The following is a 10,246-nucleotide window of genomic DNA, read 5'->3' on the forward strand; positions in this document are numbered from 1 at the left end:
GTGCGTCTTCGGCGAGTCTGTGTGTGAGTGAGGAGTGAACATGTATGTATGTGTGTACTGTATGTATGTGTGTGTGTATGTGTGTGTGTGTGTGTGTGTGTGTGTATGTGTGTGTGTGTGTGTGTGTGTGTGTGCGCGCGTGTGTGGCAACTGTGAGCTACCGGGGACGGGGTTACATACCAGCTAAGGCTGTGATGCCAGCGCCCATATGGCTGGCACGTCACCGGCAAGAGCCATCACAGGAGAGCCCGGTGATTGACATGCGCCCGCATTCGGAGAGATTTGCCCTCCCGGGGGAAGAGAGATAGAGAGAGAGAGAGAGAGAGAGAGAGAGAGAGAGAGAGAGAGAGAGAGAGAGAGAGAGAGAGAGAGAAGGGTGGGGGGGGGGGGGGGGGGGGGTGCGGTGGAGGAGGTAGAGGAGGAGGAGGAGGTGGTGGTGGTGGTGGTGGAGGAGGAGGAGGAGGAGGGCTTCGCCATCTGTCACCGCGCTAGCGCTCACACAGCCAGAAAAAAAGGAGGAAAAACAGAGAGAGAGAGAGAGAGAGAGAGAGAGAGAGAGAGAGAGAGAGAGAGAGAGAGATAGAGAGAGAGAGAGGGGGGAGAAGATAAAATGGTGGAACAACAAAACTCATCATTGTTGACCTGTGTTGCTGCTTCAAGAGATGTAGGCTATTTTCTTATCATATCTGGGAATTTTCCCATTCACCTGCCAAACTACAGTTAATATGAAATGCAAGGGAGAAGGGAGCAGTCTGCACGAGGAGGATTATAGTTGTATAGGAAGTGAATATACAGTACAGTTAAGTATGATGGGATCAATGCATAATCTCAGCCATACTGATTCCCTATAGGGGTGTTATAGTGATTACTCCACAGGGTCGCCTATTAAGTGTCTAATAGTGTTAATGTGATAATACAGTAAACAACTATGACCTGCAGCTAGTCAAGTGCTGCTATAAAATCATATCTACACAAGCAATGAACTGTTTTTTTTTTTTTAAAGAAGTTTGAGAGGATAATACGACAATAATGTATTATAAAATGACATCAATTAACTCTTCAGCAAATGAAAGGTGGGTAAAGTGGGTTTAGTTGCAGGGTTTACCCTCCACCACATCTCTGGCGGGGGGTAGGGGGATGGGGATGCATTATAAGTGCATTAAGGCCGTGGAACAGAAGGCATATTGTTTATTTATTTACCTAATTGGATCAAATTATGCTTCCATGTATTCAGAGGAACGACAACCAAAACCAATTGTGATTTGCTCTGACTCTTGTGGGCACAACACCGGGCACAGATGACCCACTTGCCAAAACCACAAATGAGTCAATATAAAAGGTATAATGTTACATAGGCTTCTGCTGTATGCAAGGGTCTGTGTGTATATATGTGTGTGTGTGTGTGCGTGTGTGTGTGGACTGGTGCTCATGTGGTGAAGTGTGAAGATCAAATGTTTCCTGGTAGCTGTGTCCGAATGTGTGCGGTTTGCCAGAGCTGCTGCTGGTGTTTCCAGGGCGTAATGCTGAGTGAGGGGCGCCTTCAGGGGCGAGCATCAGAGGAAGAGGGAAAGAGGCACAGTGAGAGGAAGGGTGAGAGAGAGAGAGAGAGAGAGAGAGAGAGAGAGAGAGAGAGAGAGAGAGAGAGAGAGAGAGAGAGTGAGACCCAGGTGTGCAGGCTCACTAGGGATGTATGAAAAATGAGGAGGAAGAGGGGGGGGAGCGGGTGTGTAGCTGTTGATGACAGGGAATTGGTGCTGGTAGAAGCTGGCAGAGGTGCCTGAGATTTAGGAGGGGGCATGTTGGCACATCAGTGGCTTAGATGCAAGAATTCCTCACTACCAGCATCCCAGTCCCTCTAGTGCGTCTGCCTCGCTGCATTGTGTCCATCCCAGCCCCGAGATCTCTCTATTTAGCACATATTAGTGGAGTTAATGTGGGAGAAATGAGTTTGATGACCACCAAGTCCAATTTGGCACAAAGAGACCCGTCGGGCTGAGGGAACAGGGACCTGGAGGCTGAAAAATAGCTGATAGAAGCTCATCATGTCCTTGGGCCTGGCTCACCCCTACATCTCCTCCGCAACCATAACTGGGGGAGTGTTTAGAGGGTGGCGGGGTCATCCCTGGGGTCACCGGTAGTGTGGCAGCTGTGGCAAGGGAGCCGTGATGCTGCACATTCACTAATGTGTCTCATCCCTTATGGGATGAGGGGATGGTAACCTGGCACTGCCCCAAACCATGGTGGGGTGATTGTGTCAGTGTTTATGTGTGTGTGTGTGTGTGTGTGTGTGTGTTTGTGTGTGTGTGTGAAGGGAGAATAGAGGGGCATGGAGCTTCACTGCCAGCCAAATCGCTGCCCTATCCTACCTCAGCTGCAGTGGGGAAAGAGGGGGGAGGGTTCAATTGCTGCGGCCATGGGGGGCTGATGCTTCTCAACAAGTCCCAAACAACCTTCAGGTCACCTTGCCAAAATAAATGCTAAATGTCAACAGCATGGCTTTAGCCAGCACCGGGCTCAAGGCGACTCCAATCAGGGAGGCTTTGATCTGATATTGAAACGCTGGAGGAGAGCTTGTTTGGAATTACAATATTTTAGAATGACTTTGCATCCTGTTTGTATGCGGATTAGTCTTAAGTAAGGGCCACCTGCTGTGCCTTTTCATAGCCTAAATGCATGTAATCAAAATGCAAAAATTGAAGCCCTTTCCCTTTAAGATATCAAATTCCCCATCACTCTTTTCTCCTCTATGGTCAAATGACACCCAATAGCCTTTCAAAGTCATCAAGCCACACCTCCTACCTTTGTCATCTTCCCCCTCCTCCCTTCCTCCTTTCCTTTCCTCACTGTCAGACATCTGAGGTGATGACCTGCACTTCACTTGTCTTTCTGGAAGAATTGCAAACTTCTGCTGGCAAAAAAAAATATGAAATACAGCACACACACACACACACACACACACACAAACACACACACCCACCCACCCCCCACCAGACTCCCGGACCCCATCTGCACTCTCCTCTCTCCAGCCCTCTAATTGCATATGCACAAATGCAAATGCCTATTAATTAATTACTTGACTAATTAGTGCAGTGGTATTTTAGAGCGATAAATCAAGTGGAGATGGGGCCGAGGACGGCGGGGCAGGAGGAGGGCCGCGCGGAGCATCGACAATGAACCCGCACCAGAGGGAATGCTCCTACTGTACAAGTGTGTGGCTGAAGAGGACGTTGCACGCTGGACCCTCTGAAATGAAGCAAACGCTTGAAGAGTTGAGTGAGCGAGGTGAGTACTCTCTGTCTGAAAGAGGAGGTGAGGAAGGTAGAGAGAGTAGAGAGGAGATGTAATTTAGATTGCATAGATATGACCTCTGCTCCACCAACTGTGTTGTCTCCTGGCACGTGGCCAAGCGCGAATGCTCGTTGCACCTATTTTCACAAAGGAGAAACCGTCGGCTACATAGTATGACTGCTCCTACTGATGCATATTTATACTGATATTGTAAACCATGTACAATAGTTCAATGAGCATAACAGTTGGCATCATTTAGCCTACGCACTGAAACGGATGTGATAATTGTGGCATCTGTGATTGGGAGGTGAATAATTCTGGCAGCCCTGGTAAGCCTGTGTAACTGTCTATGTGTGTGTGTGGGTGTCTGTATGTGTGTGTGTGCCTGTAGGTGTGCCAGGCCCCCACCATAGGTACCCATGGAGATCTCCGGACTGAAATATTCATTCTTGTTTGCTCGCCCAGACAGTGTGGTCCTAATTGCAGCATCAGAAAGCTCCACCTCTCCCTCTCGTCTGGTTTGGCTGCAGCGGAGACAATCCTCACCTGGGAGCAGGATGCCTGTGTAAGTATGTGTGTGAGTAGGTGTGTGTGTGTGTGGGTGTGGGTGTGTGTGCTTGTACATCCATCCTCTTTTTCTTGGGAGTGGAACTGGGTTTGGTAGATTTGTGTTTGGCTCGCTCTTCCCTCACTTTCTCACTCATTCTCAAACACTGTGCCACAAAGGCACATTTTCAAGGATCGGTTCTGTCAAATTCATTCATTTAATTTGCTCACGTGTCCCATTTTGCACGTATTTCGGCTTGCCTTCATGCCTCATTCACTCTGCCTGTGTTGGAGCTGGGTTGGCTATTGATCTCTCTATTGAACTCTCTGTCAACATGTCTGTCTGTCTGTCGATCTGTCGGTCCACAGGGTGTGTGTGTGAGGCTCTGGAGTTTTTCATCAGTTCCTGTGCCAACCCAACCCGTGCCTGGCCAAGCTGAACCATCTTGTGGGATTTTTGGCTTTTAATTATAGTAAGAGAGGATTAATTATGGCAGTGGAAACAAGGGGCCATGCATTATTGATGCTATGAGTGAAAGGCTGGAGGGGGTAGAGGGTGCTAATTAAATCACTGCCCTACTGCCACGTCCTCCTCCGTCTCTGCCTCCACCATGTCTTCCACCTGCTACATCTCCAACACCCCACCCTAAGTTACTCCTCTCACCCACCCACACGTATACGCACACATATATTGTCACTCACACAAAACACTCAGACCTCTGTTGTCGTTTTTTCACGTCTAGCTTTGTTTCCCAAAAGCTCTGCCTCACTAAAATGTCCAAATCAAAGTTTAAGAATATCTTCCACTCACTAAACCATCTTTAGCTTTTCAGGAATCTGCAATCATTGTAGTGTTTCCTTCCCCTTCCTGTGTCTCAGTTGTGTCTCAAGAGGTTTCCTCTCAGCCTCAATAGTATCTCAATTCACACGCTGCCACTTCCTGTTAAGAGTGATTTATACATTTTATCCATCTATTCAATGTCCCCCGGCGGTGACATGTTTTAAATTTACTTTCATCCTAAATGAGCACCTCAGTTTCAATTTCAACCCCCATTAGGGATGCTCTTTAGACAACATTTTTTTTAATGGAGCCAAATGTAACAAAAGGCTGCCATCTACTGGAATTTACTGCCATCTGCTGTCACTTTTATATCTGCTAAGTAAGAAGCTCTGTCTGGGTTATCTGTATTTAAGCATTATCAAAAATGACACCTCTTTTTGAGTAAGTGGAAACTCTCAATTTCACATGAAACAACCCTAAATGTATCTTAAATTCTCAATTTATTCAAAGCAAATTAATTTTCTAAAATGAATGCATAAAAAATGCATTTCTTGTATCCCAAAGAAAACAGGCCGTAACTGTATAATGCCAATACGTTAAAGTAAAAGGAGAAACATTTTTATACCATTTTGTTCCTAAACGTCAGACTGTAGGCTACTTATAAAGTGCACAAGCCCTGAGGAGTGACAGTATAAAGTGATTGGCATTACACAGGAGTTACACAGTTGTTTTCCAGCCTGCCATTTTTTCAATGTAAAATATCATCAAATAAACCACAGAAGTCTATTTTACATCTTAAGGGTTTGCTCCATTCCCATATCTGTGATATTTTTTGTCATCTATACCTAGGTTGAAAGAGCATAAACAACGTTTTGAGAAACTGAAACCTTCGAAAAGAATAGTTATACAAATTCTTTATGATAAAAAAAGAAAAAGGCAGTCGTGAGTTGATCCAAACAAGGATTTTCTTCCTCTTCAGCTTTCCACACTGATGCTACTCTTGTGAACACTCTGTTGTCTCCTGGATCTATTTTTTCCCTAGAGACTCTATATTCTATATTCTTGTCTCCCATCCCTCAGTTTCTCTGTCTTACTTCTCAGAGAAGATCCCATCATGCGCGGTGCTGTGCTAACAGATTCCAGGTGGATTTTGGGTCCTGGGTGTCTGATGTTGCAAAGATAACAAGGAGGTAATCCCCTTTCTGTCCATTTGTTCTTCTGTCACATTTTGTGACAGTGTGTTATGTACCATCTTGGGGTTATGTCTTTCTCTTGGGTGCAGTGCAGCAACAGAGGGCACCTGTAGTAGTTGATGAAACCTTCCCTCAGTCTGACAATCTAATTTAAAGTCAAACATCCACCTTGATGAAATAGTAGGGTAAAAACACTGTGGTAACAGTAGGCCTACATGCAAAAAAGGGCAATAATACACAGGTCAGATAAAATTAGTTGGAAATATATAATTTTATTATGAAAACGAAATTATGGAAAGGATTTATGTTTATTAAGATTGACTGTATTTGTATGAAGAAACTACAAGTATGCTATGACTTCTTGGGGAATTGTGATTGATTTATAATTTTGTGTTAATGCTCTAATGTTCTGTTGAAAGGGTGACAATTTTTTTATGTACTTGACTGTCAATCCTATGAGATGAGCTGGTTTGGTTGTTATGTTTATGTGGTTATAATGTGTATGTTTAAGTGCATATGTATGACTGTATGTGTGGAGAATAGCCAATGCTAATGCTGGTGCTAATGGGGATTCTAACATATCAATAAATAAATGATGAAAGAAAGAAAGAACCTAAAGAAAATACATTTGTACATATATGTATATACTGTATGTATATAAATCAAAGACAAGAAAGAGTGTTGAGGAACAATTCAGGGCAAGCAAGCAGAAAAAATATGGTGATTTGAGACACACACAGAATTTCTGATCTCTCATCTCTATATGGGGGGAAAAAAACCCTCAAAATGTATTTAACATCACAATCTCAATGCCATCTAAACTGTAATTACCCCAACAGAACTGCAGATGGTAGACTTGGATCCTTCACGACCGATAGCGCGGCACATCCCTAGATGTTACTGAAACTGCAGCTTTCCCAGGTGTATCTGTCTATGGCTGTTCAGACGCTACCTGTTTATTGTGTGATGGCATGTTATATAACTGGATGGAGGGGGGGATGAGCAAGGTGTCAAGTGAGGTGTTGACTGACAGGCAGTGCCCCTCAACAGAATTACCAGGACACCTGCTATGTCGGCACAAAGCCTCTCTGTGATCCTGATTAATGGAATATTTCACCTTTTACAGCGATGTTTGTCCCTGAAATCCCCTGTGAAGGTATCGGCTTATTACTGCAAGAGCACCTGGCAGGTAGAGAGAATTAGGCAGCCTGAAAGAGAGGGGTTGCAGAGTGGATAGATTATATGTCTCCATTTGCTTTTTTCAGTATAATTCTTTGCTCTTTTTGTTTTTTTTTTAGCAATACTTTATCTCCATCATCTTCATCTATTATATGTCATCTACGGAGGGTCTGAGGGGCCTGTGAATTACTTCCATAACAGGGAGGTTTTTGTCTCCTCATTGTCACATGGTACAAGATGCCCCGTTTAAGAGGAGATAGAATTACACACTTTTCCCCAATCTGTCTTTGGAGCTGGTTTGGAGAGTCTCCAGTATATGTGTATGTGTGTGTGTGAGTGTACATGTCACACATTTTGTACAGTGTGTCCCCACTTCCTCCCGGAGTTATTATCAAGCTTGGTGTTCTCTGGCTGCAAGTGTGATCTATTTTCAAGACGTTTTTCCTCTGGTTCTGCCAATGCAGAGATTTAATGACGTGCCTGAGACAAGATGTATAAACACAGTGAGGAGCAATAAAAATAGAGGCAGACACACGCGGGTCTACATATACTGTAGATGAGTAAAGCGGGTGACATAAAGGCTTAATTAGAGGTAGAAACTAATGCAGACACCCCCAGGGGTATTCAGACTCACGAACACATTGTAGGGAGGTTGTTACATAACCGGCGAACAAATGACTGATCAAATATTAACAAATGAATTACAGGGCGGTGTCAGGACATTACAAATATCAAGATCAACTGAGCTATACACAGGAAATAGAAACGGAGAGAATGGAGAATACAATGTGTTATGTGCAAATTAGTACACATACTGAAGAGTATCTGTTTGGTTCCCAATTAGAGCAATTTGTTCTACTTGTCATTGTGTCCACAACGTGGAGTACTTTTGTTAATATGACAGACGGCCTGGGGATTTCACAATGCCCGGCCGCTCTGACACTTCTGCATTCATAGATTTGAAAGCTTACCTGACTGATTTGTCTCTCCAGTAATCCAGGAAGCGTCTACTCATGTTTGTGGTGCAACACATCACATGTTTTTTTTTTTTTTTTTACTGTTTATTGCTTTGACAGGGTGTTGTTTGTCAAAATGTTTTTCCGTTTCTCATATTTCACAAAGCCAAACAGCTTCACATTTTTTATCTAACAAGACCACCGACTGCACTTGTGGAGCTGCAGACAATGAGTAGACATGGCAGAACAACTCCCAGGAGTTGGATTTGCCCAAGAACAGAATGTGTTGTCTGAATTTTTAAAAAAATATGATTTACTGGTGACCTAAATCTGATTTTCTGTTGCTCTAATCCATGCAGCCGCTATATATGCAGTGTGATGTTGCTGTTCTCAGTCAACCTTTAGTAAAATACAATAGATTATGTGCTAATATCCTTTAAATTAATGACTTTATATGCATCAAACTGGATTTAAATTACATAATTTCTAATCTGTTAACTGCAGCGCAGTGCAGCACATAACCTACAAGTTAACTTTGTTTATGAGGTATAATTTTATTCTCCTTTTTGTGATTATATTCTAACTTGGTCTAACGTGTCTGTAGTTATTTGCAGTTTGCTAAAGCTGCAAACCAAGGCTTAAAGAGACATTTTTATTTTGCCAGAGAATTGTGATTATTTTTGGAGATTAAACGCTTCATCTTATATTGGAGTCTCAGATCACAGATGATCATCCTGTTTGTGTTTACTGTGCCAGCCTTGAACTTGCTTTTTCAGTCTTGGTTTGACTGTTTTCATGTTCTTTCCAGTTTTATCTTGGCTTGCCCTCTCTCCTGGGTTTTCTCATCAGGGTTGCACAACAGACTTTTTTCCAAACAGCTTTGCAACACAGTTGGATAGAATAGAATAGAAATGTAATTGACAAAATATGTGGAAAATTGCCATGGGCCATAAGCAGACAGGTCAGTATGTCCCAATAAAATAGTTAAAACATATTTAGAGAATTAATTCAGTACGGAAACGGCAGATAGCATATTTCCTTGTTAAAGAGTGACTTAACGTCCTTTGTTAATCTTGTTTTTGCTGACCTCCAATGGTTTAACTTCTCACCTTGCTGCAGTGATGTACAGGTGTACTCCAGGACCTCGTGACATCACTGTTGGTTGTGTTTACAGGTGCAACAAAGCACTCATAGTTATCATATTTTCATGCAGCTTTGCCATGATTTTATTGGATATCTTTTCAACTGTTGCCAATTTTCCCTTGTTTTCAGACTAAAGATTGTCCCATGTGAAAAGGCACGATGTTTTCCTCTAATGTGAAACAGTTCTTGAATGTTTTGCTGATCTCATAGCTGTAAAATTCAGTTTCCGACTAATAAAGTGCCCTCATATTTAAAATCTTCAACCTATACCACTTGCAGGTTCTCAGTGACCACAGGCTGAGAATAGAAGAGGGGGGCCTTTAATGACCACGGTGCTGACCTGACACCAGCTAATCAGCTCTCTCACATACTGTTAATATCACAGCGCTCTGTGTGGCGTGCCCTCAAACCAAACAAGTGTTCAGCATATTTATTTTACAGAGATCGAGTCGAGTCCTGAATCTGCATCTTATTTGTTTCTATGGAGAACAAAGGCACTGAGGTGCATCCGTGTTTATCACATCCTGCCATCCAGGCACCGATTCATAAAAAGACGCTGCTCCTCACCTCCCGAGCCTTTTAATTAAGATATATTCCTTATTTATTAGTTAATTATTTGACAATAAAAATTAAATCATCATACAGCATAATTAAATGCTGGAATTGTGTGGCTTGTAGTGAGCCGACCTCTTAAACAGAGCCTATTATGCATTCCTCATGAAATATTGCACAATTCCTGCTGAACACACTACAAGTTATGCAACCAATCTGGAACAAAATCGGATGGCAGTGAGCGACTAAGAAAGGTTTAATTTGTTCAGAAACATTCAGAAACTGCTTAGACAGTCTGCATTTTGTCGAGCTTGTCAAACTTGTCGTGAATATAAACCACAGCCTTCCTTTGTATGAAGAGATGGGATAATGAGTTGCCACCTGCAGGCATGTAGAGGTGGTGCTTTATTGAAGACAGGAGTGGCTTTGTAGTGGTGTCAAACACCCAGACAAACCCTTTAAAAATCAAACCCCCAGCCCAATCGTCCACCCTCACATGGAAACAGTGAATAAATAACAAGCTGGCATGTTGGACTTGCTCTAACCGGCGGGATAAACACTCAGTTGACTGTTTAATGTGTTTCTGGACTCAGTTGCGCTCCCAGAGC

The 10,246-nt window shown here is 43.2% G+C and overlaps 1 long non-coding RNA gene across 1 annotated transcript; it reads left to right on the forward strand.

The window, feature by feature from the left end:
* The first annotated feature begins 3,132 nt into the window (after positions 1–3,132).
* LOC122967507 lies at positions 3,133–4,397 on the forward strand. Its single transcript, XR_006398621.1, has 3 exons — positions 3,133–3,282; positions 3,680–3,853; positions 4,204–4,397. It is a non-coding gene; the product is annotated as an uncharacterized LOC122967507 (long non-coding RNA).
* Positions 4,398–10,246: the final 5,849 nt, after the last annotated feature.

Source organism: Thunnus albacares, chromosome 17 (assembly GCF_914725855.1).
Source record: "Thunnus albacares chromosome 17, fThuAlb1.1, whole genome shotgun sequence".
Lineage (NCBI taxonomy): Eukaryota > Metazoa > Chordata > Actinopteri > Scombriformes > Scombridae > Thunnus > Thunnus albacares.